The sequence below is a fragment of the Papio anubis genome, chromosome 11, assembly GCF_008728515.1.
Source record: "Papio anubis isolate 15944 chromosome 11, Panubis1.0, whole genome shotgun sequence".
NCBI classification, from domain to species: Eukaryota; Metazoa; Chordata; class Mammalia; order Primates; family Cercopithecidae; genus Papio; species Papio anubis.
Window position 1 is genome coordinate 118,026,310 of NC_044986.1, and position 27,705 is coordinate 118,054,014.

Below are 27,705 nucleotides of genomic sequence, written 5' to 3' on the forward strand. Positions count from 1 at the left end.
TCCATTAGCATATGTGGTCTTCCTAATTAAATTATAAATCTCTCTGCTACAGAGATGACATCTTACGCTTCTCAGCAGATCTTATACCCTGCCCTACTGATGATAAGTACTCAATAAATGTTCGTTGATAATAGTTATGATAATGCTGACAACAACAAGAGATGAACCAAGGAAATTTCCCCTTCATCCTCACTGAAAAAAAAAAAAAAAAAACTGCTCCAAATGCATATCCTGTTGCTCAAGGCATTTCTTATGAAAGCACAATGGATAAAAAATAATAACAAACATTTGTGCTTGCTTTACAGTTCATGCACATTATCTCACCTGAAAGCCACTCTGATTTTCTCTGTTTTCTGGGGAAGAATATTGAGGCAAAGAAGAATTAGGCAGCTTTCTCATCATGCCATAGAGGCCCTGAAGAAGGAAGAGAAAGCGATGTTTTCATATTGGTATAGATCAGTAGGAAAAGAAAAACCATCACTAAGGAGACGTCTTATTTAAAAATCAGCAAATAAATAATCATGGGGAAATAAGTTCCACACTGGGAGAAGCATATAAAAGGAGGTGTATCATTATTGTGATTCAAGAAATCTTTCTTTCTTTCTTTTTTGTTTGTTTGTTTGTGAGACAGGGTCTCGCTCTGTCACCTAGGCTGGAGTGCAGTGGCACAATCACAGCTCACTGCAGCCTTGACCTCCTGGGTTGGAGCGATTCTCCCACCTCAGCGTCCCGAGTAGCTGAGATTGCAGGCACACACCACCATGCCTAGCTAATGTTTTTTAATTTTAGTAGAGATGGGGGTCTCTCTATGTTATCCAGGCTGGTCTTGAGCTCCTGACCTCAAGCAATTCTCCCATCTTGGCCTCCCACAGTACTGAAATTACAGGGATGAAGAGATTACACCTTGTGTAGGAATTACATTTTGCGTTTTAAGAGCACAGAAAACAAATTAAGACATCATGCCAAACACAGTGTTTCATGCCTGTAATCTCAGCACTTTGGGAGGCTAAGGCGGGCAGATCACCTAAGGTCAGGAGTTCAAGATCAGCCTGGCGAACATGGTGAAACCCCATCTCCACCAAAAATACAAAAATTAGCAGGGCATGGTTGTGCACACTTGTAGTCCCACTTACTCAGAAGGCTGAGGCAGGAGAATTGCTTGAAGCCGAGACAGAAGTTGCAGTGAGCTGAGATGGCACCACTGCACTCCAGCCTGGGCAACAGAGAGAGACTCGATCTCAGAAAAAATAAATAAACAAATAAATAAAAATTAAGACATGATCCTGTCATTCATTCATTCATTCAATGGATATTTGTTAAATGCCTACTCTGTGCCAGCACTGAATGCAAATAACACTTGACTTCCAGACAAAAGACCTAGATTTAAGACTGGCTTTGTTATTTAGTAGCTGTGCGGCCTCTCTTTGCCTCATTTTCTTTGCCTGCACAGTAGCAATAATAATAAAACTGACCTCACAGGTTAGTCTAGATATGAAAAGATAAAACACAGCCCCCAGCTTGCAGGAGGCTGCAGAAACACCATGGTGACATCTGGCTCAAACCCAGACTCAACAAATAAACTCCTCAATATTTGCCACATCAGAACACGTGATTGCTATTGCTTTGGGGCTATAAAATTAGGGGTGCTAAAAAAAAATCAGAGGTGGTGAAATACAAAGTAAGATACAAAGTAGGGAAGACAATGGCAACATGTTTAGGCACAGAGAATTAGAGAGCCAAAAGGAACCTCAGGGCTGGTCCAAGGCTCTCACTTTTCTTGTAAGGAGACAGTATAGGCTTTGAAGACAAAAAGCTTTGGGTTTTCTTTTTTATTTATTTATTTATTTATTTATTTATTTATTTTGGAGACAGAGTGTAGCTCTGTTGCCCAGGCTGGAGTGCAATGGCAGTTTCGGCTCACTGCAGCCTCTGCCTCCCGGGTTCAAGTGATTCTCCTGCCTCAGCCTCCCGAGTAGCTGAGATTACAGGCATGTGCCACCACGTCTGGCTCGTTTTTGTGTTTTTAGTAAAGACGAGGTTTCACCATGTTGGCCAGGCTGGTCTTGAACTCTTGAACTCAGGTGATCCGCCCACCTCAGCCTCCCAAAGTAGAGCCTTGGGTTCTAATCCTAGCTCCCACACTTTCTAGTTGTGTGACTTTGTGTCCAGGACAACCCCTTTAGCCTCATTATGTCATTTAATGGGAATAATCACGACTACAACACAATTGTTGTGTGGATTCAGTAAAACAGAGCATGAAAATTTGGAATGTAGTAAGCTAATAGTAAATGACATATTCTTTTTAGTATTTAGATGTTTTTGAAATATTTTTGTTTTCTGGGATATTTTTATGGCCGGGAGAGGGTGGGGTGAGTTACATGGTAGTCGAAGAGAGAAAGATTGGAGTCCGGAGTAAAGACTGGTACAGAAAGAAGGTGCCAGATCGAGTTCTGTTCTTTTTTCTGCTGGGAATTCTGACAAATCCAGGGATAAGAATGGTATAGAAACTGAGTCATAACTCTGCTGTAAGACTCTGCTATATTCTATGAGAAATAGAGTCAACTTTACCAGGAGAGTATCCGTAATCTAAGCTAGTGGAGAAACTACAGCCAAGAAAAGCTGTGCTCTCCAGAGACAGGGAGCTGGTTATTGATGGAGCTGGAGTTCACGTGCACATCTTTTCAGGATACCAAGCTTTGTACAATCCATTTATTCATTCATTCAAAAATAAATAACGGCCACCACCCCAGTGCGAGAGTCATAATCATGGGGTAATATACAAAACTCTGCTTACCAGAAATGTACAATAGCAAGCAATGACCTCAATGAAAATTACCCTAATCTAGAAACCCAAGGAGAGCAAATCAGTGCTGCCTCTCCCTATTCATTATCCACTGTGGATTTCACACCAATCAGAAAAGATGCGGATGCTGGGAGAACACTGAGAAGCTAGGAGCAGCAATCTCTGCCAGCCACTTGTGACTTCCTGTTCTGTCTACTGTGCTTTGGGGAGGGACTTTCCTAGGTGGTATGCTAACCTATATTTTTCAAACAATTAGATTGTCTTCAAACCGAAACCTGCCAAAACAGAAGAAACATTTTAACAAAACCCAGTGAAAGTAGCATATACCTTTTTTTAAAAAATCCACAAATGCAAAAAGTTTTTGGTAAGCTTGAATACTCTACTACCAAATATTACATCCAATTCTGTTGTCTGAGAAATGTTTGAGGCCACACAATAAGAACACCACATCCTAATGAGTAATGAGGGTTAGGTAACAGCAGAGATAAGCAACACCACCCGCAGATTGCATGAAAATGCTAATACCGACTTCTTGGCCACAACGTGAAATAAAAAGAAAGAACAAAACCTCCAAGTATTACTCCCAATTGTTGCAGAAAACCATGCTTGGTTTGACGTGAGTGTTGATGACACTTTTTCTAATTGCTCTTTGTTTGAAAGAGCACTTTTTTTTCATTCACAAATCAGAGTGTTTAACAAGAACCTTAGGAAAGTTGATTGAATGAGAACAGAAACCACGGTTCGTGGACGATGGAACAAAAATCCTGGGAAAGGAAAAATCCTACAGTCCCCCTCATTCAACTGTGACACAATTTCACAACGGAAAGTTCTTCAATATGTCTAAGTTGAAACTCCCTTGCTGAGACATGACGGGAACTCTCTTCAGGAGAGTAAGTGAAGATTGAAAGCATGGACTCCCAGAAGCAATGTTCCCCTAACTCCCCTCCTCAGAACACTGGTGACTTAAGATAATAATAATAACAATGAATTCCCTTGAACCCAAAATAAAACTTGGAAAGAAAAAAAAAGAAAGCAGAGGGATAGATGAAGATAGGAACAGAGTAAAATATGCTATTTATATAAAATATTTTTTCCCAGTCAGTAGCTTATCTTTTCATTTTCTCAAAGATGTCTTTTGGGGAAAAATTTTTGATTTTAGTAAAATGTTATTTTCTTTTATGGTTGATGTCTTTGCATTCTATTTAATAAACCTTTGCCTTTAACCCCCCCCCTCAAAAAATAATAATCATAATGAGTTTGTGGGGGAAGGATTAACTATAATTAAATGAATTATAATTAAACGAGTTAAGTAAATACTATATTCCCACCTTAAAAGTTTGAAATGTACTATTAGCATATTAAAATTTTTCAGAAGTCCAGTAGTAATGATATCCACATGACCTCGTTTATAAGCAGGGTCCTTCCCCCACCCCCATCCCCAGACATTTGTTGTTAGTTCTTGAACTTTCACCGCAAAATGCACATTGGGAGATGGTGCTTAAATCCCCAAGCCAATATCTTTATTTTATGATTAAGGAACTTAGAAAGACTGTAACTTGCAAACGTTTTGTATGGAAAAGTTATCAACCCCTCCTGAACAAAAATGTCAACTTTTTTTGTGCTTTGAGATCGCAAGTCAATTCCCTTTTGCAGGGAAGAAGTCTCCCATTTTGCGTACTTGTTCCTAAAACACAGGAGCTGCTTAAAAATAATTCGCCTACACTGGAAGCCTGTGATCCCAGCTTAAACCTAGGCCCATCTCAGATCACCCCCTTCAATCAGCCAGTGCCTGGTTGTGTAAGCTGGTGTGTGATTCCACCATTTACATACACTGGGTAGGTGTGAAGAGGCCTGGCACACAGCCATGTCAAGGCTAAAAGGAGCTGAGAGATCATCAGCCCTGATGCCTTCACTTTACAGCAATAAGGGAACTGTGGCCTCAAGAGGGAAGTTGGCATCCCCTAAAAGACAGTTCATTCAAAGCCAAGCCAAGACTTACCTGAATCTCTCCTGATTGCCTCTCCCTGCTCCTCCGCATTCACCTTCCCCAGGGTTACGCAAACCTGCTCCCTGACCTGCAGACTAGAAAACTGGACTCGGCGGCAGAAGCACTTGCTTACCTAAGAGTATGCAGGACGCAGTTTACTGTGAACGCTGAGTTGCTTTATTCTAAGTGCAAAGGTGAAATGATTTCCACTCCTAACAGTTCCGGAAGAATAATGGGAGCATGGAGAAACACTGTCTTCACCGATGCCCCAACTCAGTCTTCTCTGTACGGATCCATCAAGTTCCAGGTAACTCTCCTGCGATGTGCATAAGGTTAAGGATTTAGCTAGAAATGAAAAGGATGTCATTTAAAAGCAAAAGCTAATTGAATAGGGCAAGCTATGAAGAATTCAATACAAATGTCCTAGGAGCTTCCAGCTCTCTCTGTACGTGGCGGTAGATTTTAGCATTGAAATTTGATTTTTTTTCCACTTTGGGTTTTTGTTTTATATCCATCACTTGACAAGGATTAGCTCCTTCTCTTCATTCACCTCCCCGGGAGCATTTAAATAATACTTTGTTCTTGAAAATGAGCATTTTTACTTTTAGCTATTGATTTCAGAGTTCTGTGAACTTTCCCTTGAAGTCATTTCCTCAGACCCCTCTACAAGCTCAGGGACTCTCATCCCTATTCCACATAGGGTCACATTTCAACAGATCTTCTACCCTCCTGGTCCTCCTGGTGCCTGACCCCCAGGAAATAAGGAGCATGTTGCATTGAGATAGCCATTATGTATCTCCACTCACCAGAAACACCATCGCCAGGTGGCAGGGGTACAGGATGACAAGAAAACAATCCCATCTTTCATTTCCCAGCTTCTGTCACCCTCACCCTCCAACCTGAAAATGGACCAGAAAAATCCAGTGAGAAAAGGTTTGAGAGCCTCTGTACCAAGGTGACGAGGAATCCCAAAGTCCCACTGTTGCCTGCCTGGAGAGAAAGGGTTCGAGTGAAAGAGAATAAATCGTATTCACCAAGCAAATCATTCATCTTGACTGTTTAGGGCAATTCCCTTTTGATATTTTTGTTTTCTCTAAGCTTGGCCTAGCCTTTAGAAAAAAAAAAAAAAGAACTGTCATTTCTATTCAATTAACTGCTTCCCCTTCTGACTTTAAATCAAGGGCAGTGTCTGTTCAATTTAATTACTTTCCAAGGAGCCTGTATGGTAAAGCAGCCACCACGAACGCAAAAGAGCCATATGGTGCTTTACAAGGCAAGAATTCGATATAATTTAAGGATATTCTCCTAACAGAAAATGCAATAAAGCTGATTTCCCCCCTGCTGTTTTTCTAGCCACTTGACATATAATATGTTTGTAGGTCAAGATTTCAGTCGAACAATTCAAAGCAAGTAAAATGAGGAGAGTGTCATTCACCTATGGAAGGTTTACAGAAAGGAATCACTGAAGGCCTTGCTGTCCCAGTTGTTCTGATTCTGCGTAAAAAGTGACCTTTTTATTTAAGGAGGGTGCTTATTTTTATTATGTACATGCGCAAAATTTTCAGATGTAATGGCATTAATAATTGCTTCACTTTTACACTGTTGGTGGGAATGTAAATTAGTTTAATCATTGTGGAAGACGATGTGGTGATTCCTCAAAGATCTAGAACCAGAAATACCATTTGATCCAGCAATCCCATTACTGGGTATATACCCAAAGGAATAGAAATCACTCTATTACAAAGACACATGCATGCATATGTATCTTTATGCGGATATTCACAATAGGAAAGACATGGAATCAATCCAAATGCCCATCAACAACAGACTGGATAAAGAAAATGGGGCACATATACACCATGGAATACTATGCAGTCATAAAAAGGAATAAGATCATATCCTTTGTAGGGACATGGATAAAGCTGGAAGCCAGTAACCTCAGCAAACTAACACAAGAACAGAAAACCAAACACTGCATGTTCTCACCTATAAGTGGGAGCTGAACAATGAGAACACATGGGCACAGGGAGGGGAACAACACACATTGGGGCCTGTCTGGGGGTGGGATGGGAAGGGAGAGCATTAGGAAAAATAACGAATGCATGCCGGGCTTAATACCTAGGTGATGGGTTGATAGGTACAGCAAACCACCATGGCACACGTTTACCCATGTAACAAACCTGCACATCCTGCACATGTACCCTAGAACTTAAAATAAAACATTTTTAAAAGACTGGGGACCCAAATATCACTTTAAGTAACAAACAGAATATCTTTTGGTTTAAAAAAAGAATTGCTTCAACATTACAAAACAAGATTAAACCAAAATCATGATGGTGAAGGGGAAAAATTGCAGAAATACAGCATGGCCAGAACCCCAACACCCTAATTCTAAGCTTGACTTGGACACCAGTGAGCTGGGGAACACTGAGGAAGCGGCTTTGCTTCTCTGTGTCTGTGTTACCATCTGTGAAAAGAGGGACCTCCATTAAATCAACACCAGGACCGTGTCTGTAACATTCATGAAGACTATTGGATGGCAGCACGGCACCTACCAACTACCAGTTACAGTCCAAACTGAAGCAGTCCCCTCTCCCCAGCAAAAAAGTCAGCATGAGGACAGCTTCAAGCAGTGACATAAACCTAGAGTATCCACAGAGACATAACTTAGAGTGAAGCCACCTGAGACGGAGTTGCTTTTTTTTTTTTTTTTTTTTTTTGACGGAGTTTCACTCTGTGGCCAGGCTCTGGGCTGTAGTGGCATGATCTCAGCTTACTGCAACTTCCGACTCCCCAGTTCAAGTGATTCTCCCGCCTCAGCCTCCCAAGTAGCTGGGGTTACAGGCACATACCACCATGCCCAGCTGATCTTTGTATTTTTAGTAGAAACGGGTTTTCACTATGTTGGCCAGGATGGTCTCAATCTCCTGACCTCGTGATCCACCTGCCTCAGCCTCCCAAAGGGCTGGGATTACAGGCATGAACCACCGCACCTGGTTGGAGTTGCTTTTTTTAATTAATGGCATCATAGGGTCCAGAAAAATGTGGTCAAAAGATGAAACGGAATGTTAAACCATAAGGAATTGCACTTTTAACACGTCAATTTACATGGAGTAATTGGATACACTGGGATTCAATATATTCTGTCCCTGGGTAAATTTTTTCATTTATGTACACCATACATAATACGAAATTTGCATTACATAATTTGTAACAAGGTACATAATTTCACTCAAGTTATCTGTAGTCTTATGTAGACTCCCCACTTTGGTCTGTCTACATTAGATAGCTACTTAAGATTATAGGAAGCAAGTGAGAATCAAAGAAATGTACCACGTTTTTAGTAGAAAATTCCCCTTGCAGTATACCAGCCAAAAATGATGGATTATCCAGTAAATCAAAAATTAATTAGATAGTCTCAAATTACTCAGTAGGTCTTTCCCATATCTTCGTATCTTCATATACATTCACCCGGAATAAAAATGCCATCCTTGTATTCAAATGATAATGATGTGTTTTGCGAGTTCGACACAAAAGTGATCCGCTACTCAGATGTAAAATCCCAGGAAAGATTATGCTCTTTAGGCTTAGATTAAGTTTGAATTAATCGAAATCTTAAGCATGTTCTGTGTAATCATATACACATTTAATGTAAATGACTCAAGGGGACCTTAATCTACGGATTATTAGTCTTCCCAGATCTGGAGTTCTGTCCATCATTTTTTCTTCATGTTGGTATATGATTGTATGAATTTGATGCAAAGGCTTGGTAAACCATGCTCATGCCCATTTTCTGTGTGGCTCTATTCTTAGCTCTCATTAGCCTTTGTTGGCCAGGCACTGTGGCTCACACCTATAATCCCAGCACTTCAGGAGACAAAAGTAGGTGGATTGCTTGAGCCCAGGAGTTCAAGACCAGCCTAGGTAACACAATGAGACTCTGTCTCTACAAAATGAAGACAAACTAGCCGGGTATCATGGTGCACATCTGTAGTCCTAGCTACTCAGGAGGCTGAGGTGGGAGGATCACTTGAGTCCAGGAGGTCGAGGCTGCAGTGAGCCATCATTGCACCACTGCACTCCAGACTTCGGGGAAAAAAAGCCTTGGTTTAACTCATTGAATGAAGATGAAGTAAGGGGCGTGAGATAGAGAGAAATCTTTGTAAAATGAATCAGTTGGGCTGGGTGAGGTGGCCCATGCCTGGAGTCCCAGCACTTTGGGAGGCCAAGACAGGTGGATCACCAGAGGTCAGGAGTTCAAGACTAGCATGGCTAACATGGTGAAACCCCATCTCTACTAAAAGTACAAAAATTAGCCAGGTGTGGTGCCAGGTACCTGTAATCACAGCTACTCAGGTGGCTGAGGCAGGAAAATCACTTGAACCCGGGAGGTGGAGGCTGCAGTGAGCTGAGATCGTACCACTGCACTCCAGCCTGGATGACAAGAGCGAGACTCCATCTCAAAAAGAAAAAAAAAGAAATCAGTCGATAGTACAGCCTTCCAACAGAACCAGTAAATAATTTAAGACACTATCCAAACACTTCCTCAAAAAGATATTCTACTACCTACTCCAATTTTAAACAATTTTGATAATATAAAACAAAGTAGCAAATTTGAGTCTTTGTTGTTGTTATTAGAAATAGGGTCTTGCTCTGTTGCCCAGGCTGGAGTACAGTGGCACCATCATAGCTCACTACAGCCTCAAACTCTTTGGCTTAAGGGAGCCTCCCACTTCAGCCTCCAAAGTAATTGGGACTGCAGGCTCACACAACCATACCTAACTAAATTATTTTTACTTTTTATAAAGACAGGGTCTCAATATATTGCCCAGGCTGGTCTTAAACTCCTGGGCTCAAGCAATCCTCCCCACTTGGCCTCTCAAAGTCCTTGGATCACAAGTGTGAGCCACCTCATCTGGCCAAATTTGAGTCTTTTATACAGTTATTGCCCATGAATGGCAGATAACTGTAATTTTTGTGTATGTGATTGCTCTAAATTCACAACATGTATTTAGGCTCTGTAAATCAAATATGGATTTTCTCTTTGCCTAAATACATCAACCAAATGCCAGTGGAAAATATCAACCAATCAATTAATCAAAAAAGTGTCTTATCAGTGCTGCTCTGGGCACTACCATATTTGGTCCATATCCAAGCAGGTTTATTATATATTTGAAGACATAGGACTAAAATACTTTTTAAATTATACATATTCTACTCATAATGATATGCACCTATGACGCGCAGTGCAAGAGTTTACAAGGGAAAAAGAATAAGTGCATGTGAAAAGAGATCTCATGATGTGTGTTCATGCCATGGAAACTTTTTATTGTATATTTAATGGTTGTATGTTTTCACAGTTCTCACTTGTAGTCTTTTCAGTAATGACTTCTCAGCTATGTGTTCTAAGTTCTTTAAGCTGCACAATTAGTTACTTTGCAATGAAGACATCACCTTCACTGGACTAATGAATAGCCACAGAGAGTAAGGATATAGCTGAGTAAGACCTTTCTTTAAGAGGGTAAGGCTGTACAATAAAAGAGGTTACTCTTTCAAGTATCATATTTCCCAAATCATAACATCTTTTATTTATTTCCTATGCTATCCCTTCCTACTTTTATAAGATTTACCTAACAAAGTTAATGTTTGCAATGAGAGAGTCTGGTTTAATTAGACTGAGCTTCCAGGTAAGATGCAGTAGGAAACAAAAGAACACTGTTCCAGCTGCAACAACTTTCAGAAGCCAGATAAATCACTAAAACCATATTGTCCAAGACATCAGAAAGCTGTGAAAGCAAAGGGGACTAAATGAACCCAACCCAAGACAGAAGAGCCCTTCCAAGTTCAGTGGGCAGTCACTGGCTGTTTTCTACCCTGTTAATGGTTGCCTATTCTGAGGGCAAGATGAGGCTCAACCTGGCCTCAATACAAGGATATTACTGTGAGAAAGAAAAACTGGAAAGCTGTTGGAGGTTGTGTGAGGCTGAAATGACAATGTGGAAACCTCACAAGTCCTAAGTGCACAATACTCCTTTCCCCTGTGGTTCACTTGCTGGTGGAGGGGCACGTGGAATATTTGAAATCCTTGAAATAAGAGACAGAAATACATGAGGGGCCCTCAAAAACTTCATGCAAGCTGTGTATTATGAAAAATCCATGCATGAATTTCAAAAAAGTTTTGCAACAAAATATACTCATAGTAACTTGTTATACCATATCTAACAGGATCTAGATTCAGAGCCTAAGAAGGACGAGACATCAGTTTGAAAAGACCCCCTATCAAATGAATTCTGCAAAAATTAAAGCAAGAACAAACATCAAACTGACTGCGAAGTTTGGGAAAAAGAATGGTGAAATCACTGCGGCTTTAAAAGCAGTTTGTGAATACAGTGTCCCGAATAAATTTTCAGTTTACAAATGGATAACTTGTTTTAAGAAGGGAGGAAGCAATGTTGAAGATGAAACCACCAGCATCAGATCATCCACATCAATTTGCAAGGGAAAAAAATGCATCTTCTTTGTGCTCTAATTGAAGAGGACAGACAATTAAAAGCAGAAACAATAGCCAACACCACAGACATCTTAACTGGTTCTGCTTACACAATTCTGACTGAAAAATTTAAGTTGAGCAAACTTCTACTTAGTGGGTGCCAGAATTGTTGCATGCAACTCACCTGCATACAGGAGCAGGAGCTTTCAATGGAAATTTTAAACAAGTGGGATCAAGATCCTAAAGCATTTTGAAGATTTGTAACAAGAGGTGAAACACGGCTTTCCCAGTACCATCCTGAAGACAAAGCACAACCAAAGCTATTGCTACTGAGAAGTAGAAGTGGCCGAGTCAAAGCAAAAGCAGCCCAGCCAAGAGCAAAGATCATGGCAACAGTTTTTTGGGATGCTCAAGGTATTTCACTTGTTAACTTTCCGGAAAGCCAAAAGTTGTAACACCTGCTTATTATGAGAGTGTTTTGAGAAAGTTAGCCAAAGCTTAACCAGAAAAATGCCCAGGAAAACTCCACCAGAGAGTCCTCCACCACAACAATGCTCTTGCTCATTTATCTCATCAAACAAGGGGAATTTTGTGAGAATTGCAATGAAAAGCATTAGGCATCCAACTTACAGTCCTGATTTGGCTCCTTGTGACTTTTGTGTGTTTGTTTGTTTGTCTTAAAAAAAAAAACTTTAAATGGAACTCATTTTTCTTCAACTAATAAGGTGAAAAAAAAAGTGCACTGACTTGGTCAAATTCCCAGGACCTTCGGTCCTTTAGGGGTGGACTAATGGCTGGTATCATTACTTACAAAAGTGTCTTAATTTGATGGAGCTTATGTTGAGAAATGAAGTTTACAGCTTTTATTTTTACCTTTTCATTCAATTTTTCCATCAACTATTTGAAGTCCCTTCAAACTGTAGTGTCACAGTAATGGAAACACAAAGTTGCCATCAAGGAAGAGCATCTGCTGCAAAAACACAGCCAGTCTCTTTCATAGGTATTTGTCAAAGTTGGGAGAAGCAGGGAGCTTCAGACTAGACAGCAAAATTCAAAACTGTTGAAAGGAAGACAAGTTACCCTGTAGTCCTGGCAGGCAGAAATGGGGAAGGCAGGGATCTGCCAGGCTAGTAACACAAAACTATACAGTGTCTTCTCCACCCTAAAATTATATTTTTTAATTTTATTCATTTATTTATTTTGAGACAGGGTCTCACTCCGTCATCCAGGATGGAGTACAATGGCACGATTACAGCTCACTGCAGCCTCAACCTCCCATGCTCAAGCAATCTTCCCACTTCAGCCTGCTGAGTAATGGAGATTACAGGCACATATCACCATGCCCAGCTAATTTTTTTATTATTTGTAGAGGTGGGGTTTTATTATGTTTCCCAGGCTGGTCTCAAACTCATGTACTCAAGGGATCCTACTGCCTCGGCATCCCAAAATGCTGGGATGACAGGTGTGAGCCACAGCACCTGGCCTAAAGCATTTTAAACCAGAGATAAACTGTTTGGCTAATGTCTTATCCCTGACTAAATCCTCAAAGAACAAATTCTTTCTGGGCCAAAGAAATACAAACTTTATTCTCTACTGTCCTTTTATGCACAGTGTCCAGCATAAAGTAAAAAGTTACATGACATGAGAAGAAGCAGAAAAATGGCTAATTATCAGAGGAAGAAAATAAACAGCCATTTGAAGCAACAGAGATGATCCACATGTTGGAACTAGCATTTTAAATAAATGCTGTTAATATGTTAAATAAAATAATATTTATTCTATATAAAAAAGAATCAAAGGATGCTCTACAATTAAAAATTAAAATATCTGGAAGTAAGAATTCATTGGTTAGGTTTAATATCAGACTGGCAAGTTAGAACCCAGGATTAGCAAACTCAAAAACAGATGAACTTCAAAATATTTTTTAAATAAGTATGCAGAGAAAAAAAAAATAACAGAAAACAAAGGACACACGAGATATAGTCAAATGATCTAACAAATGTATAATTGCAACCTCAGAAACAGAAGAAAAAGGGTAAAAAACAATATTTGAAAGAATCACAACTGAAAATTTTATAAAACTGATGAAAGATGTCAATCTATAGAGTCAAACAGCTCAACAAATTCCAAGCAGGATAAATACAAAGAAAACCACACCTGAATTAATTGCTATAGGGTAAGATTTGAGCATCAATGTATTTTAAAGCTTCCTAGACAAATACTTCTGTATAGTCAGTGCTGAGAAACACTGGTCTGGGGAATGCCATGTTTTAAAAGTATGTACAGTTTGTTTAATGTGTTATGTTTTCTAGGGAACATAAAAGGAAGCAAGTTATAGCCTCTTTCTTCTTAAAATGCCCCCTAATAGGAGTCAGAAAACAAGTTAAAAATCTCAGTTATCATCTCCATACCACAATTCCACAACTTTTTTTTTGGAGATGGAGTCTCTCTCTGTTGCCCAGGCTGGAGTGCAGTGGTACAATCTCAACTCACTGCAGCTTCTGCCTCCCGGTTCAAGCAATTCTCATATCTCAGCCTCCTGAGTAGCTGGAATTACAGGTGTGCACCACCACACTTGGCTAATTTTTCTATTTTTAGTAGAGACGGAGTTTTGTCCTGTTGGCCAGGCTGGTCTTGAACTCTTGACCTCAAGTGATCCACCTGCCTCGGCCTCCAAAAATGCTGTGACTACAAGTGTGAGCCACTGTGTCTGGCCATTGTCACCATTTTTAAATCAACATCTTTCTCTCTATAATCCATTGATTATCATGGAAAGAAAAGTGAAATGGTATAGAATAAATCTGGCTCGAAGTTTTCTGATTGAAAAAATATATATTCAGAAAAACGCTACAGGAAGGAAGGAGTACAAAATAGGCTTCATATAGCACTTGCTATATAAAGGAGCCCTGTTACCTGACATGCATCTCCAGAGAAGATACTTAAAGATCAAAAGAAGATAGATTTTTATCCTGGGTGAAGACACTTAACAGTCAAGTCGACTCAAGCTTGTCTCTTAACTAGATAGAACAGCCAAAGCAAAGGAGAGTCTATGTGAGACCAAGACAGATGAATGACTAGAAAGAGAAGACAAATCCCAATGGGGCTTTGGACACCAGGTTTGCTACCATCTCAGATTTGGGGTCCATTTCCAGAATAGGAATTTAGAGCTGAGAAAGAAAGAGTTGCTTTTGTCAAGTCTGAACGTAAGATTAGATTAAATCATGACTAACAGCACTTAATAGTTGATGACAAAATTAGACATTTTGAGTTTGTTTAAGTTTATTTTGCATAATTATTATGCATTGTGTGTGTGTATGTGTGTGTGCGTGTGTGCTTTAAAAAAAAAAAAAAAAAAAGGAACAGGCTGGGTGTGGTGGCTCAGGCCTGTAATTCCAGCACTTTGGGAGGCTGAGGTGGGCAGATCACTTGAGGTCAGGAGTTTGAGACCAGCCTGGGCAACCTGGTAAAACCCCATCTCTACTAAAAAGTACAAAAAAAATTAGCTGGGTATGGCAGTGCATGCCTGTAGTCCCAGCTACTTGGGAGGCTGAGGCAGGAGAATTGCTTGAACCTGGCAGGCCGAGGTTGCAGTGAACTGAGATCGTGCCCCTGCGCTCCAGCCTGGGTGATAAAGTGAGACTCCGACTCAAAAAACAAATAAAAAGAAAAAGAAGGAACAGAAATTGTGGCAATAAATGTAGACTATCCCAGACCCAGATCTACCAGGAGAATCTTCTTTTTGATTTTTCAAGACATGATCTCCCTGTCACCCAGGCTGAGTTCAGTGACATGATCACAGCTCACTACAACCTCCACCTCCTGGGCTCAAGTCATCCTCCCACCTCAGCCTCCTGAGTAACCAGGACCACAGGCATGCATACCACATCTGGCTAATTTTTTTATTTTTTGTAGAGACAGGGTCTCACGATGTTGCCCAAGATGGTCTCAAACTCCTGGAAGTAAGCAATCCTCCTGTTCCAGCCTCCCAAAGTACTGGGATTACAAGTGCGAGCCACCGTGCCTGGCCAAACAGGAGAATCTGTACAAAGCAGGAAGGAGCATGTGCTCAAAAGCATCTCCCACATTCTGTTAACCTACTTTCTTTGTCCTGGGCAATAGGCCCCCAAAGAGTGACTTTACCTAAATTTATAAAAGTGACCAAAATGAATGTGAAGTTGTTGCCCGTGTAATTGTCAAATTTTAAAGTTCAAATGGTGAATCAGCAGAAGACAGATAGGGCATTTCCTGGTATAACCAGGTATAAACTCTCCACCAGGCAGTCCCAGAAAGCTCCTTGCCAGAGGCCTCTCCCTATGCACTCCCACTTCCCCTACCCGGGGCCCACCCCCCACCTTCCACTGCGCAGAGCCTGCAGGAGCTGTCCCCGCATTGGCCCGGCCATGGCTGTAACCTAACGCTGCACATTCTCCTGGGAGACAGCTCTGCTTTGTAGCTGCCCACATGTTCTACACAATTGCAACAGGAGGTACCGCACTTCTCATCCATTTTTCATGGTGCATCAACTCCATGTGACAAAATAATTTGCTGTTGATGTGGGGTTTTATTACATTCCCTTTCCCAGGACGTATCCATTTTTTCTGGCTTCTAAATATTACTTCAGAGAATGTGCATTGTACATGAAATCAGCCTTTCTTGCCCACACTATGTTTTTGCCATTTACCCTTCCATAAAACATATGATGATTACATTTAATCCTATCCTCAGGGCCACTACTTCACATTTCCTTTCAAAATTCTCAGAGTGACTCAAAGTTTGCTGGCGCTCCTGATCTGTGTAAGACCTTGGGCCGTCTTTGTCCTTGGCGCCCATTTCTGTATTCCGCTATGCCCAGTCACTTTTGACCTAGTGGTTCAAGTCCTTTACCTGTAGATTAATTCAAAAGACTACAAATACCACTGGAATCCCAAACTTTTTGCTGCTAGTTATACTCGTGGAGTTTTTGTTTTGTTGTGTTTTGGTTTGGTTTCTTGCCACTCACTACAAAGTGGAAATCTGCACAAATTCCTTTTAATGCATTTTCTTTATTGCTCATCTTACGTAAGTCAGCTACCCTCAACCTAGATACCAGCTGCCAAATGATTACAAATATAAAACAGGTTAACGTGTTCTCTTTGAAAGAAGAAAAGTATTTTTCTTTCTCTAGACCCACCATGCTTTTCTAGTGGCCAAGACACATGAGAAAGCTTCTCAATAAGAGGGTTTTGTATTAGAAATATCTATTTAGATACCTACTTCTACCACTAGGCATGACACGTGATTGGCCTTAGTCCATGGTGGATGAATGAACATGTGAGTCTTGAATGACATTCCCTGCAGTCTCACCACTGAATGTTATGTGACCAGCCATGAACCAGATACCTGACCTTTAAGCAAGTTGGTGGCATCCTACAATGATCTTTGGCCCGTATATTTATGGGTTTGTTTGTTTGGTTCAAAACCGTAAAGACACTAAGAGCTTCTTTGTCTAAGCTTTATATACTAACCGAGGAACCTGCAGGAAAGGCAAGAACAGAAAGTTGGCATTTTGATTTTAAAAATTGGAAGGCACCTTGGATTTCTTCAAGGCAGAGAGCAGCATGGGGTGAACACTTGGCTGCTATTCACACGTACCTGGATGGCTGGCCTCCTGCAGCCCCGCAGTGTGTCTGCATGCCATCCTCAGGGGACAGGAAAACACGAGAATCATCACTGTTGTCCCACACAGGTAATCATCAGGGCATGGACACTCCTTACTGTCTGGAGTCCATAACGAGCCACAACTCCACAAAACAGAATTACTCGTTACTGATTCTGATGCTAGAAACCCCTAGCCCTCCTGCCTCCCCTCAACCAAAATCGTACAAATGTCTAGCAGCTTTTTACAGAAGCGTTCAGGTGGCTGCAAGCTCTAGTACAGTTGTCTGGTGTGTGCATTGCACAAGGCAGCTGACAGAGGGGAAAGTGCAGTCTGAGATCCAGCCTGTGTTTTGTTTCCCAAGCCCAGAGCCTTGGCACTGGCATGTGTCCATGTGGAAGAAGGGATGCTTTTTCCCCACACAAGGGTGTAGTCTCCTTGCCAAGCCATGTGCCTGTAGGGACAAGGATGCCTAGGGGTGGTTCCTTGTTCTAAATGGTCCAGAAGAGAACCTTGCTCTAGTTCACACACAAGTTCAGTACAGGCAAGCGGAAGCCTAGGATGATCATTCAGAGTGTGTGCATGTGGCCGGGCGCGGTGGCTCATGCCTGTAATCTTAACACTTTGGGAGGCCAAGGTGGGCAGATCGCTCAAGTTCCAGAGTTCAAAAACAGCCTGGCCAATAAGGAGAAACCTTGTCTCTAATAAAACTACAAAAAACATAGCCGGGCATGAGGGTGGATGCCTGTAATCCCAGCTACTTGGGAGGCTGAGGTAGGAGAATCGCTTGAACCTGGGAGGTGGCTGTCGCAGTGAGTGGAGATCACAGCACTGCACTCCAGCCTGGGTGACAGAGCAAGACTCCATCAAAAAAAAAAGTGTATGCGTGTGTGTGTGCATGTGTGTGTGCATGTGTGTGCATGCGCGTGTGCATGCATGTGTGTGCATGTGTGTGTGTGCATGTATGTCATGGTGGGGGTGCTGCCCAGGGTCACTGTGCACGTGAGCCCACCGCTTAATTCCTTTGCACTATGTCAAGGGCACAGCCTTACTTCCTTAGCCTTGTCTCGGGTATCACACACACATGTTCTCAAGGTCATCAGAGAATATTCATGCCCTAACTCTCCTCTTTTTCTTTCCAGATTTCTCTTCTCATAAGCTCCACCCCATCTGAAGCCGCTTTTCCCCTGTGTCCCGAGATGCACCAACTCTGCCTGGAAAAGTATAAAGTGCTAAGACCCTGCTCCCTCCTTGCACCTCACATATTCCAAAATTGCAGGCATTTGCTGAATGCCAGTGGCATTCTACTAGCAATCCACTGATGCATAATGAATTACCAAGACTTAGCAGCTTAAAACAGCAAACATTTTTCTCTCAAGGAACATTTTCTCTGTGGGTCTAGAATCCAGAAGTGGCTAATCTGGGTCACTCATGAAGGTGGAATCAAGCAGTCAACCAGGACACCGTTATGTGACAATTCAACAGTGTCTTCCAAGCTCCCCCACATGGCATTGGCTCTAAGTTCCTCTCTGGCTGTTGGTTTGAGGCCTTAGTGTCTTCCCACCAAGGCCTCTCCCTAGAGTGGCAGCCTGCTTCCCCAGAAGCCAGGGATCCAAGAGGGATGGAGAGGCAATGAGTGGAGAATGCTCAAGGTAGAAGTCCAAGTCTTTTATAACCTAACCTCAGAAGTGGTACATTACTTCTGCCAAACACTGTTGGTCTTGCAGACCAGGCCTGATACAATGGGCAGCAGGGGCCCCTGGGGGCCACCTTGAAGGCTGTCTACTACAGAGTCGTTCTCAATCCACATCTGCTAGCTCATCGGAGCGGGAAGGCACAGGCAGGCAGTGAGCATACATTGTTCAATAAGGTGTTCACAACGCTGTGAAGCAAATCCCGGTTTTGTTCTCATTTTGTTTTGTTTGTTTGTTGCTTGTTTTAGAGATGGGGTCTCGCTCTGTCACCCAGGCTGGAGTATAGTAGCATGATCATAGCTGACTACCGCCTCGATTTCCCAGACTCAAACAATCCTCCTGCTTCAGCTCCCAAGTAGCTGGGACTATAGACGTGCACTACCACATTCAGCTTGTTTTTGTTCTCATTTTTCAAATGACAAAACAAACTCTAGGAATGAAATCATTCATCCACAGACCCAAAACTAATAGTAGACAGAATCCATTCCATCCTTTCCCAAGGACAATGTCTCACTCTTTGGAGTATTTTTCTCTGCCCTCCTGCCCACCCTTGGTACATTTATCTGGGTTATCGTCCTACTCAAAATACTTCCATCTTTCAACTGAATAGAGGAGAGGATCCCATCTCTTCATAATGGCATTTAAACTCTTCTACAGTTTTGCTACAACCTACCTATGACAATTCATTTTATGTGTCCACTTCACCTGGCCATGGTGCCTGGATATTCAGCCAAATAATATTCTGGATGTTTCTGGGAGGGTGTTTTGGAGGGAGATTAATAGTTAAAACTAAAAATAGTTTAATCAGTGGACTTTGATTAAAGCAGATCACCCTCCGTAATGTGGGTGGGCCTCATCTTATCAGTTGAAGACCAGAATAGAACAAAAAGACTGAACTTGCTCAAGCAAGAGGAGCTTCTCCACAGACACCTTCAGACTGCATCTGCAACAGGAGCTCTCCCTGGTTTTCTAGCAGACAGCCTTCATGCTCAAATGACAGCTCTTCCCTCAGTCTCCAGTTTGCAGACCTCCCTCATCAGATTTTGGACTCACAAGACATCCACAATCACTTGAACCAACACACACACTGACACACACACTCACACACACACTCACACTCACACACACATTCTCCAAGTTCTGCTTCCCGAGAACTGTGGCTAATACACTCCTTTCTAGCCTTTCTTTTTACTGTGATGCCCATCACCATCTCCTCAGCATCACAGTTGCTGCCCACATGCTCACACACATGGCCACGAGCATACACACCTATACTCTGGTTCACCCACTCAGGACACTCAGCATTTTCCCAGCATGTCCTGCATCTTCCCATTTCCATGTCTTTGCTCAAACAGCTACGACCTCTCTCATAAATGCCCTCACTCCTGCCCCCACCCAGTCTGTTCCACACCTATAATCTTGCCGTTCTTTGTCGTACATCCTCCTCTACAGCATTTATCACTGGGTTCTTCAGTATAAAAGTTAATGTTGGCTGGGCACAGTGGCTTGTGCCTGTAATCTCGGCACTTTGGGAGGCTGGGACAGGAGGATTGCTTGAGCCCAGGAGTTTGAGACCAATCTGGGCAACATAGCAAGACCCAATCTCTAAAAAAAAATTCTTAATTAGCTGGGTGTGGTGGCCCATGAGTGTAGTCCCAGCTACTTGGGAGGCTGAGGCAGGAGGATTACTTGAGCCTTAGAGTTCAAGGCTGCAATGAGCTGTGGTCACACCACTGCACCCCAGCCTGGGCAATCGAGTAAGCCCCTGTCTGTAAAAATAAAACTTTTTAAAAAGTTGTAATGCCTATCTCCAATACTAGATTTGGAGCTTCCAGAGGGCAGGAATGATGCCATTCATCTCTCTTCAGCACACCCCAGTCACAAGTACAGCACGTTACTTGCAAGGACTAAGTATCGATAAATTATTTTCAGAACTGAACTCTTCAAAGGTACTTACTAGGTGTTGAAATCTATAGAGTCACATCTCATTGTATCCAGGGCAAAAATTACACACACACACACACATAGTACATATATATATAAAGTTACCTCCATATATATATATACACACACATATATAAAGTTTTATATATATATATGTATAGAGTGGGACAGATATGCTAATAAGTATTTTTGAAATAAGAGAGTAAAAGCTCTGGGAGAGGTATTATGTCCTATAATTGCCACTATTTAAAAATGAGATGCGTACACGCTGGAAACATGATGCACTGGTCTCCTCAAATGACCCCCTTGCTGAAAACAACTAAAATTCTGCATGAAAAGAAATGTCATCTCCTTAAAAGAATCAATGAGCGGCAAATCTGTGTCGGGTAAAAGATATGGGAGATGAAGGCCAGGACCTGCCCAAGGTGGACACTTTCTTATCTACAGATTAAAATTCAGAGGGTTATACTCTCATTGTAACAATGAGCTGGAAATAAATTCCCCCTAAAGGTCTACAAGGGGGGATAACAACCTTTTCTCCAGAGCAGAGGCTAGGAAGAATGGGAACACCAGACCCTGAGTTCTTGTGACAGGCTAGCCCCAATGTGGATTTGTAGTTTGAATTTATTGTATCTAAATATTGAGATAGAGAGAGAGGAATAAATTTTTTTAAATATCTCATATTGAGAATGTATTTAAAGTAATCCCAAGATCAATAAAGTACAGTAAGCATATATAAATACTCTCTGAAGAGACTCTCCTTCACCCCCCACATCAGAGAATTACCAAAAATAAGATTCCATGGATCATGAGCAGCTCAGAGGGAAACAGTCACTAAACACTTGATGGAGAAACAGAAGGCACAGCAGTCAGAAGACAAAGATCATGGAAGTTTTCAGATATTGCAATTATCAGAAGCAGAATATTAAATAATTAAGTTTACTATGTCTAATTAAGAAAGGACAAAATTGAAAATATTTGGAGGGCCTAAAAATGTATAAAGAATTATTACACAGATTTGAATAATTAAATAAACCTGTTAGAAATAAAAATAAGAATAGTTAAGATTAAATCAAAAGACAGGTATAAGAACAGAGTAGACACAGGTGAAGAAAGAATTAATGAACTGAAAGATGATTCTGAAGAAATTATTCAGACTGAAACAAGAGAGATAAAGTTACAGAGACAAGAGAGAATAAGAAAGATGGAGATAAGACAGAGGACTAACAATGTTCCCAATTTTTAGGGTCTAATCAGAGTTCTAGAGGAAGAAAGAAAAGTAATGTAGAAGACACAATATTTAAAAGAGATAATTGAGAAGAACTTTGCAGAACTGATAAAAGACATCACTCCAATTTAAGAAGACAAGTGAATCTAAAGCAAGATACATAAAAATAATTCCACAGCTACACATATCATAGTGAATATGCAAAATATCAAAGAAAAAAGATTTTTAAGGTAGCCAAAAAGAAATGATAGATAATCCTCAAGGGAGTGACAAAGCAACAGCTAGCTTCTCAACTGCAGCAAGAGAAGACATTGAAATTACATCCTTGATGTGCTGGGGAAAAAGAAACAGACTATCAAATTAGAATTCTATACCCAGCAAAAATATCATCCAAGAATGAGGACAAAACAAGCACATTTTCAGACATGCAAAACCAGACAGTTTGCCACCAACAGACCCCACAAAAAAAAAAATCTAAAGATTGTACTTCAGGAAAAAAAAAAGTAATTCCAGACTACAAGAAAGAATCTCTAAGCTTCAAGATGGACTATATTACAATGTGGGAAATCAAAACTAAGACAACACCAGGCAATTAAAATGTCCTGAGAGGTATAAAAAATAGAATTAAAATACAAGACAATGATATCAGATAAATTAGGAGAAATATAATTGCAGTTGCTGTATTCTAAGGTTCTCGTATCTCTGAGAGGAAAATGAAGATATCATTTAACTTAGGCATTGTTAAACTAATAAGCACGTCTTAATTTCTAGGCTAGTGACAAAATGGAAATAACATACACAAATTCCAAGTAGAGGAAAAAAATAGAATGAGAAAAAAGGCGAGAAATAAGAGAAAGAAGGGACAAATAGAAAATAAAAAATACTATGAAAGATTTAAATACATATACATGGGCAATTACATTTATAATTCTTAGACAAAATGCTTCTCATTAAAAGGCAAAGATTGGTATACCAGTGATATGATTTGGCTCTGTGTCCCCACTCAAATCTCACCTTGAATTGTAATAACCCCCATGTGTCAAGGGCAGGGCCAGGTGGAGATAATTGAATCATGGCACCAATTTCCCCCATACTGTCCCCGTGGCACTGAATAAGTCTCATGAGATCTGATGGGTTTATAAATGGGAGTTCACCTACACAAGCTGTCTTGTCTGCTGCCATGTAAGACATGTCTTGCTTCCCCTTTGCCTTCCGCCATGATTGTGAGGCCTCCCAGCCATGTGGAACTGTGAGTCAATTAAACCTCTTTCCTTTATAAATTACCCTGTCTCTGATATGTCTTTATTAGCAGCATGAGAACAGACTAATACAAGCAGATAAAATGAAATTAAATTTGACAATAAGCCGTTTGCAAACAGCACATCTAAAACAAGATATAGAGAGGTGAAAAATAAAGGGATGGAAAAGAAAATGTATTTAAGTATTGGCCAAAAGCAAAATATATGGTATAAGATATATTAATCTCAACCATTAAATTTTTAAAAGATCTCTTCATAAATATGAGAAAATAAAGTCACAAAGAAGATATAACAATTGCATATCTGTTTGCACCTCATAGCACAGTCTTAAAATACATAATGCAAAAACTGACAAAATTATAAGAAAAGACAATCCAGAATCATAGTGAAAGATTTTTCACACAACTCATTCAATAACTCATTCAATAACTGACATATCTAGCACGTAAGAATAGGAATGAATAAGAAAGTTTTGAACAACATAATCAATAAGTCTTACCTAATAGACACATGTAGGACGCTTCACCCAGTTACCATGGAATACATGTTCTTTGCAAACTTGTGCACAGATTGACCATATGCTGAACTATAAAGCAAGTTTCAACAAGTTTCAAAGATTATCATAGAGATTTGCATTATCTCACCACAATGTAATTAAGCTGCAAGTCAAAAATGAAAAGTTAACCGGAAAACTCTTGGGTATTTGGAAATTAAGAAATACACTATACACAAATGCCAATTCCAGGTTGATAAAAATATCTAAATTTATAAGGCAAAACAATACAACTCATAAAAGGAAAAATAGGCAAATATCTTAATGACCTCAAGATAAACAATACTTTTTAAAACACGACATATAAAAACAAACCATAAAAAATACAGTTGTTAAATTCAACCACACTGCAGTGAAGAACTTCAGTTCATCAGAAGACACCATAAAGAGTGAAAAGACTAAAAATAAAGATCTTTGAAATATCAGCTGGGCACAGTGGCTCATGCCTGTAATCCCAATACTTTGGGAGGCTGAGGCTGGCAGATCGGTTGAGCCCAGGAGTTTGAGACCAGTCTGGGCAACATGATGAAACCCCAACTCTACAAAAAAATACAAAAATCAGTCAGGCGCGGTGGCACACACCTGTAGTCCTAGCTACTCAGGAGAATAATTTGTGCCTGGGAGGCAGAGGTTGCAGTGAGCCAAGATCATGCCACTGCATTCCAGCCTGGGCAACAGAGCGAGACTCTGTCTCAGTAAATAAAATAAATTGTACATAATTTCTATGTGTCCTGAAATATCCTAAAAAAAAAAAAAAAAAAAAAACCACGATAGGCACTACCGTGAGAAAGGTGATATAGTGAGAAGCAGGGAGGAGTGAGAAGCAATAAAGGTGTGTATAAGCTCTGAAGGCTTAGTCAACAGGATCTGCTGACAGTTTGAATGTGGATGTGGAAGAAAGAAAAAAGTCAAGGATAACTCCATGATTTTTGACCTACACAAAGGTAAAATTAGCATCCACCAAGGAGCCATGGGGGGGCCACAGCTGGGGTGTGCTTGGAGGAGTTAGCCTTGGATAGAAGTTTGTGATGATTGTGAGACACACAGGTAGAGAAGTCGAGGTGGCAACTGAATGTATGAGTGTGGAGTTCGTGAGACAGATCTGTGCTAGGGGTATAAATGAATTTTGGTCAGGAAATGAAAATAGTAGCATTTCCATGAGCTGAGACGGGGAAAGCTGTAGTGGGAGTAGGTTTGGAGAGGTGATCATTTGGCTGTCAGTTTTAGACAGGTTAAATTTGAAAACTCAAGTGGGAATCTTGAGGAAGCAGGTCAAAATATGAGTTTAGAGTTCAAAAGAAAGGTCCAGTCTGGAATCGTAAATTTTGGAGTCACCAGTGTCTAGATGATGCTTAAGTGCATATGGCAAGATGAATCACTAATGCACAAGTATGGATAGAGAACATAAGGGGCTGGGTGCAGTGGCTCACACCTATAATCCCAGCACTTTGGGAGGCTGAGGTGGACGGATCACTTGAGGTAGGAGTTTGAGACCCTGGCCAAGATGGTGAAACCCTGTCTCTACTAAAAATACAAGAATTAGCCAGGTATGGTGGTGGGTGCCTGTAATCCCAGCTACTCGGGAGGCTGAGGCATGAGAATCACTTGAACTCGGGAAGCGGAGGTTTCAGTGAGCCGAGATCATGCTGTTGCACCCTAGCCTGGGTGACAAAGCAAGACTCCGCCTCAAAAAAAAAAAAAAAAAAAAGAGAGAGAGAGACCAGAAGGGGCCCAAGAGAAGAGGCTTAGGGCATTCCAACATGGAGAAGCCAGGGAGATGGGATAGGAGGAGAGCCAGAGCAGGACGCCATGTGAGAGGCCAAGAGTAAAAGCATGTCCAGGAGTGATCCACTGTGCCAAAAGTTGTCTGCCATGATGCAAATATCTTCACAACAATTACAAAATAGTTGGTGCAAGTCACTGAAGCCAACAGCAAATATTAAAATCCAAACCTACGCTATTTCTTTTTTTTTTTTTTTTTTTTTTGAGACAGAGTCTCACTCTGTCACCCAGGCTGGAGTGCAGTGGCCGAATCTCAGCTCACTACAAGCTCCGCCTCCCGGGTTCACGCCATTCTCCTGCCTCAGCCTCCCCAGTAGCTGGGACTACAGGTGCTCGCCACCTCGCCCGGCTAGTTTTTTGTACTTTTTAGTAGAGACGGGGTTTCACCGTGTTAGCCAGGATGGTCTTGATCTCCTGGCCTTATTTCATTCATTTTTTTAAGTTTTAGTTTAAGTTCAGGGGTACAAGTACAGGTTTGTTAGGTAAACTTTTGTCATGGAGGTTTGTTGTACAGAGTATTTCATCACACAGGTATTAAGCCTAGTACCCATTAGTTATTTTTCCTGATCCTCTCCTTCCTCCCACCTTCTACTCTCCAACAGGCCCTAGTGTGTGTCCATGTGTTCTCACCATTTAGCTCCCACTTATAAGGGAAAACATGCAATATTGGGTTTTCTGTTTCTGCGTTAGTTTGCTAAGAATAATGGCCACCAGTTTCATCCATGTTTCTGCAGAGGACATAATCTCATTCTTTTTTTATGGCTGCATAGTATTCCATGGTATATATGTACCACATTTTTTTATCCAGTCTATCACTGATTGGCATTTAGTTTGCTATTGTGAATAATGCTGCAATGAGCACATCTGTCCATGTGTCTTTATAATAGAATGATTTATATTCCTTTGGGTATATACATTCTTTACATTGAACTTCTTATTCTCATTCTTAATGATTCCATAATGTCCACTGTTCTGTAAAAGTTGCTTCAGTATTTAAATATAAATCAAATCAAACACCCAGAGTGATTAACAGAATAATTAAGGTTGCCAAGCACCAAAAAGATACAGATACTGTCCAAAGGCCTGAACCGAGAAGACACAAAAGGAAGGGAATTGCAAACTACTTGTTGAAAAAACGTCTCCTATTCGTCTATTTAGCATCCACTTGATGGTGAATGTACTCTCCTTTGAGAAGATTTTAACATTGCATTTCAGTAGGAATACCCTTAAAAGCAGCATTAATACCTATGATTCAGGAAGACCTTTTTCAGAAATGACCAGAGCAATGAACCATTGTCTCTCTTCTCCCTAAGAGTCTCCCCTCCTCCTCATCTTCTGTCCCAGAGAGTATTTTCTCAAGCCAGCTGAGGGAGCAGGACTGCGCCACCTTGACAAAAATATTCCATTACCTTTAGGTGACCTTTCTCTGAGACTTGGAAATGGAGTGCTTCAACTGTAGGTCAGGCACAGGATGACTTTACTAGTGCTCCCTAAAAGACAGGGCTGATGAATGGCATTTGAACCCTGTTTCCCTAATCCTCCAGGCAGAATTAGAGGCTCTCCATAAGGGTAATTCTGAATGATTCATGATGCCTGCTTCAGCACAATCACACGTCATAGAAATACAAATTGACAGTTCGCACACATTGGCCTCATGGTGGTATTTACTTAAAATCCTCTCAAGTACACTCCCAATGACTGCTGTGGGGACAGCTCTCTCTGGAAGGCTAACAAACAAAGAAGCACTTACTTATCATATCTGGCCACCAGACTTGCAGGTACACGGGAGCCTTTGGAATATTCTGCTCTCTTTGTGCCACTTGGCACTTACCTCCCATTGGTTCAGGCAATTGGTTTGTTGGTTTATTGCGAGGATAATCCTTCAAAAAACAAAGAAACAAAAAAGGTAGTAAAACAGAGACCTTTGGATAACCCCTTTGGCTTGTCCTGGAGTTTAAGTTGGACCAAAAAAATCAAGGCAATGAAACAGTAACAAAGGTGAGGAAGAGATGGACTGTTAATAACATGGTAGGAGAAAACTGGACACACTTGAGTGTGTTCATAAGCTCTCATTGGTGAATCTGTAAAGAGAAAAACTCATATAGAGACCCCCAAGAAAACATCTAAGTCCATTATTTTTCAAAAAAGAAAAGGTGGGTAATATTGAAAAACCAATAGGCAAGTGTCAATGTTTTTGATCTACCTTTGTGTTCTCCTCACCGGCAACTCCACTGCTTCTATGTCAGAAACAGAGACCGGGCATGGTGGCTTATGCCTGTAATCCCAGCTCTTTGGGAGGCCGTGGCAGGTAGATCATGAGGTCAAGAGAT

General features: G+C 40.9%; 1 long non-coding RNA gene across 2 annotated transcripts; it reads right to left on the minus strand.

Moving 5' to 3' along the window:
• Window positions 1–385: 385 nt before the first annotated feature.
• Window positions 386–27,705, minus strand: LOC110744074. 2 transcript variants are annotated; one of them, XR_002524169.2, is made up of 4 exons: window positions 27,126–27,705; window positions 5,597–5,689; window positions 4,924–5,106; window positions 386–414 (listed from the first exon to the last, which is right to left on the minus strand). It is a non-coding gene; the product is annotated as an uncharacterized LOC110744074 (long non-coding RNA). The 2 variants fall into 2 exon arrangements; XR_004177104.1 differs by having other exon boundaries at window positions 4,924–5,689.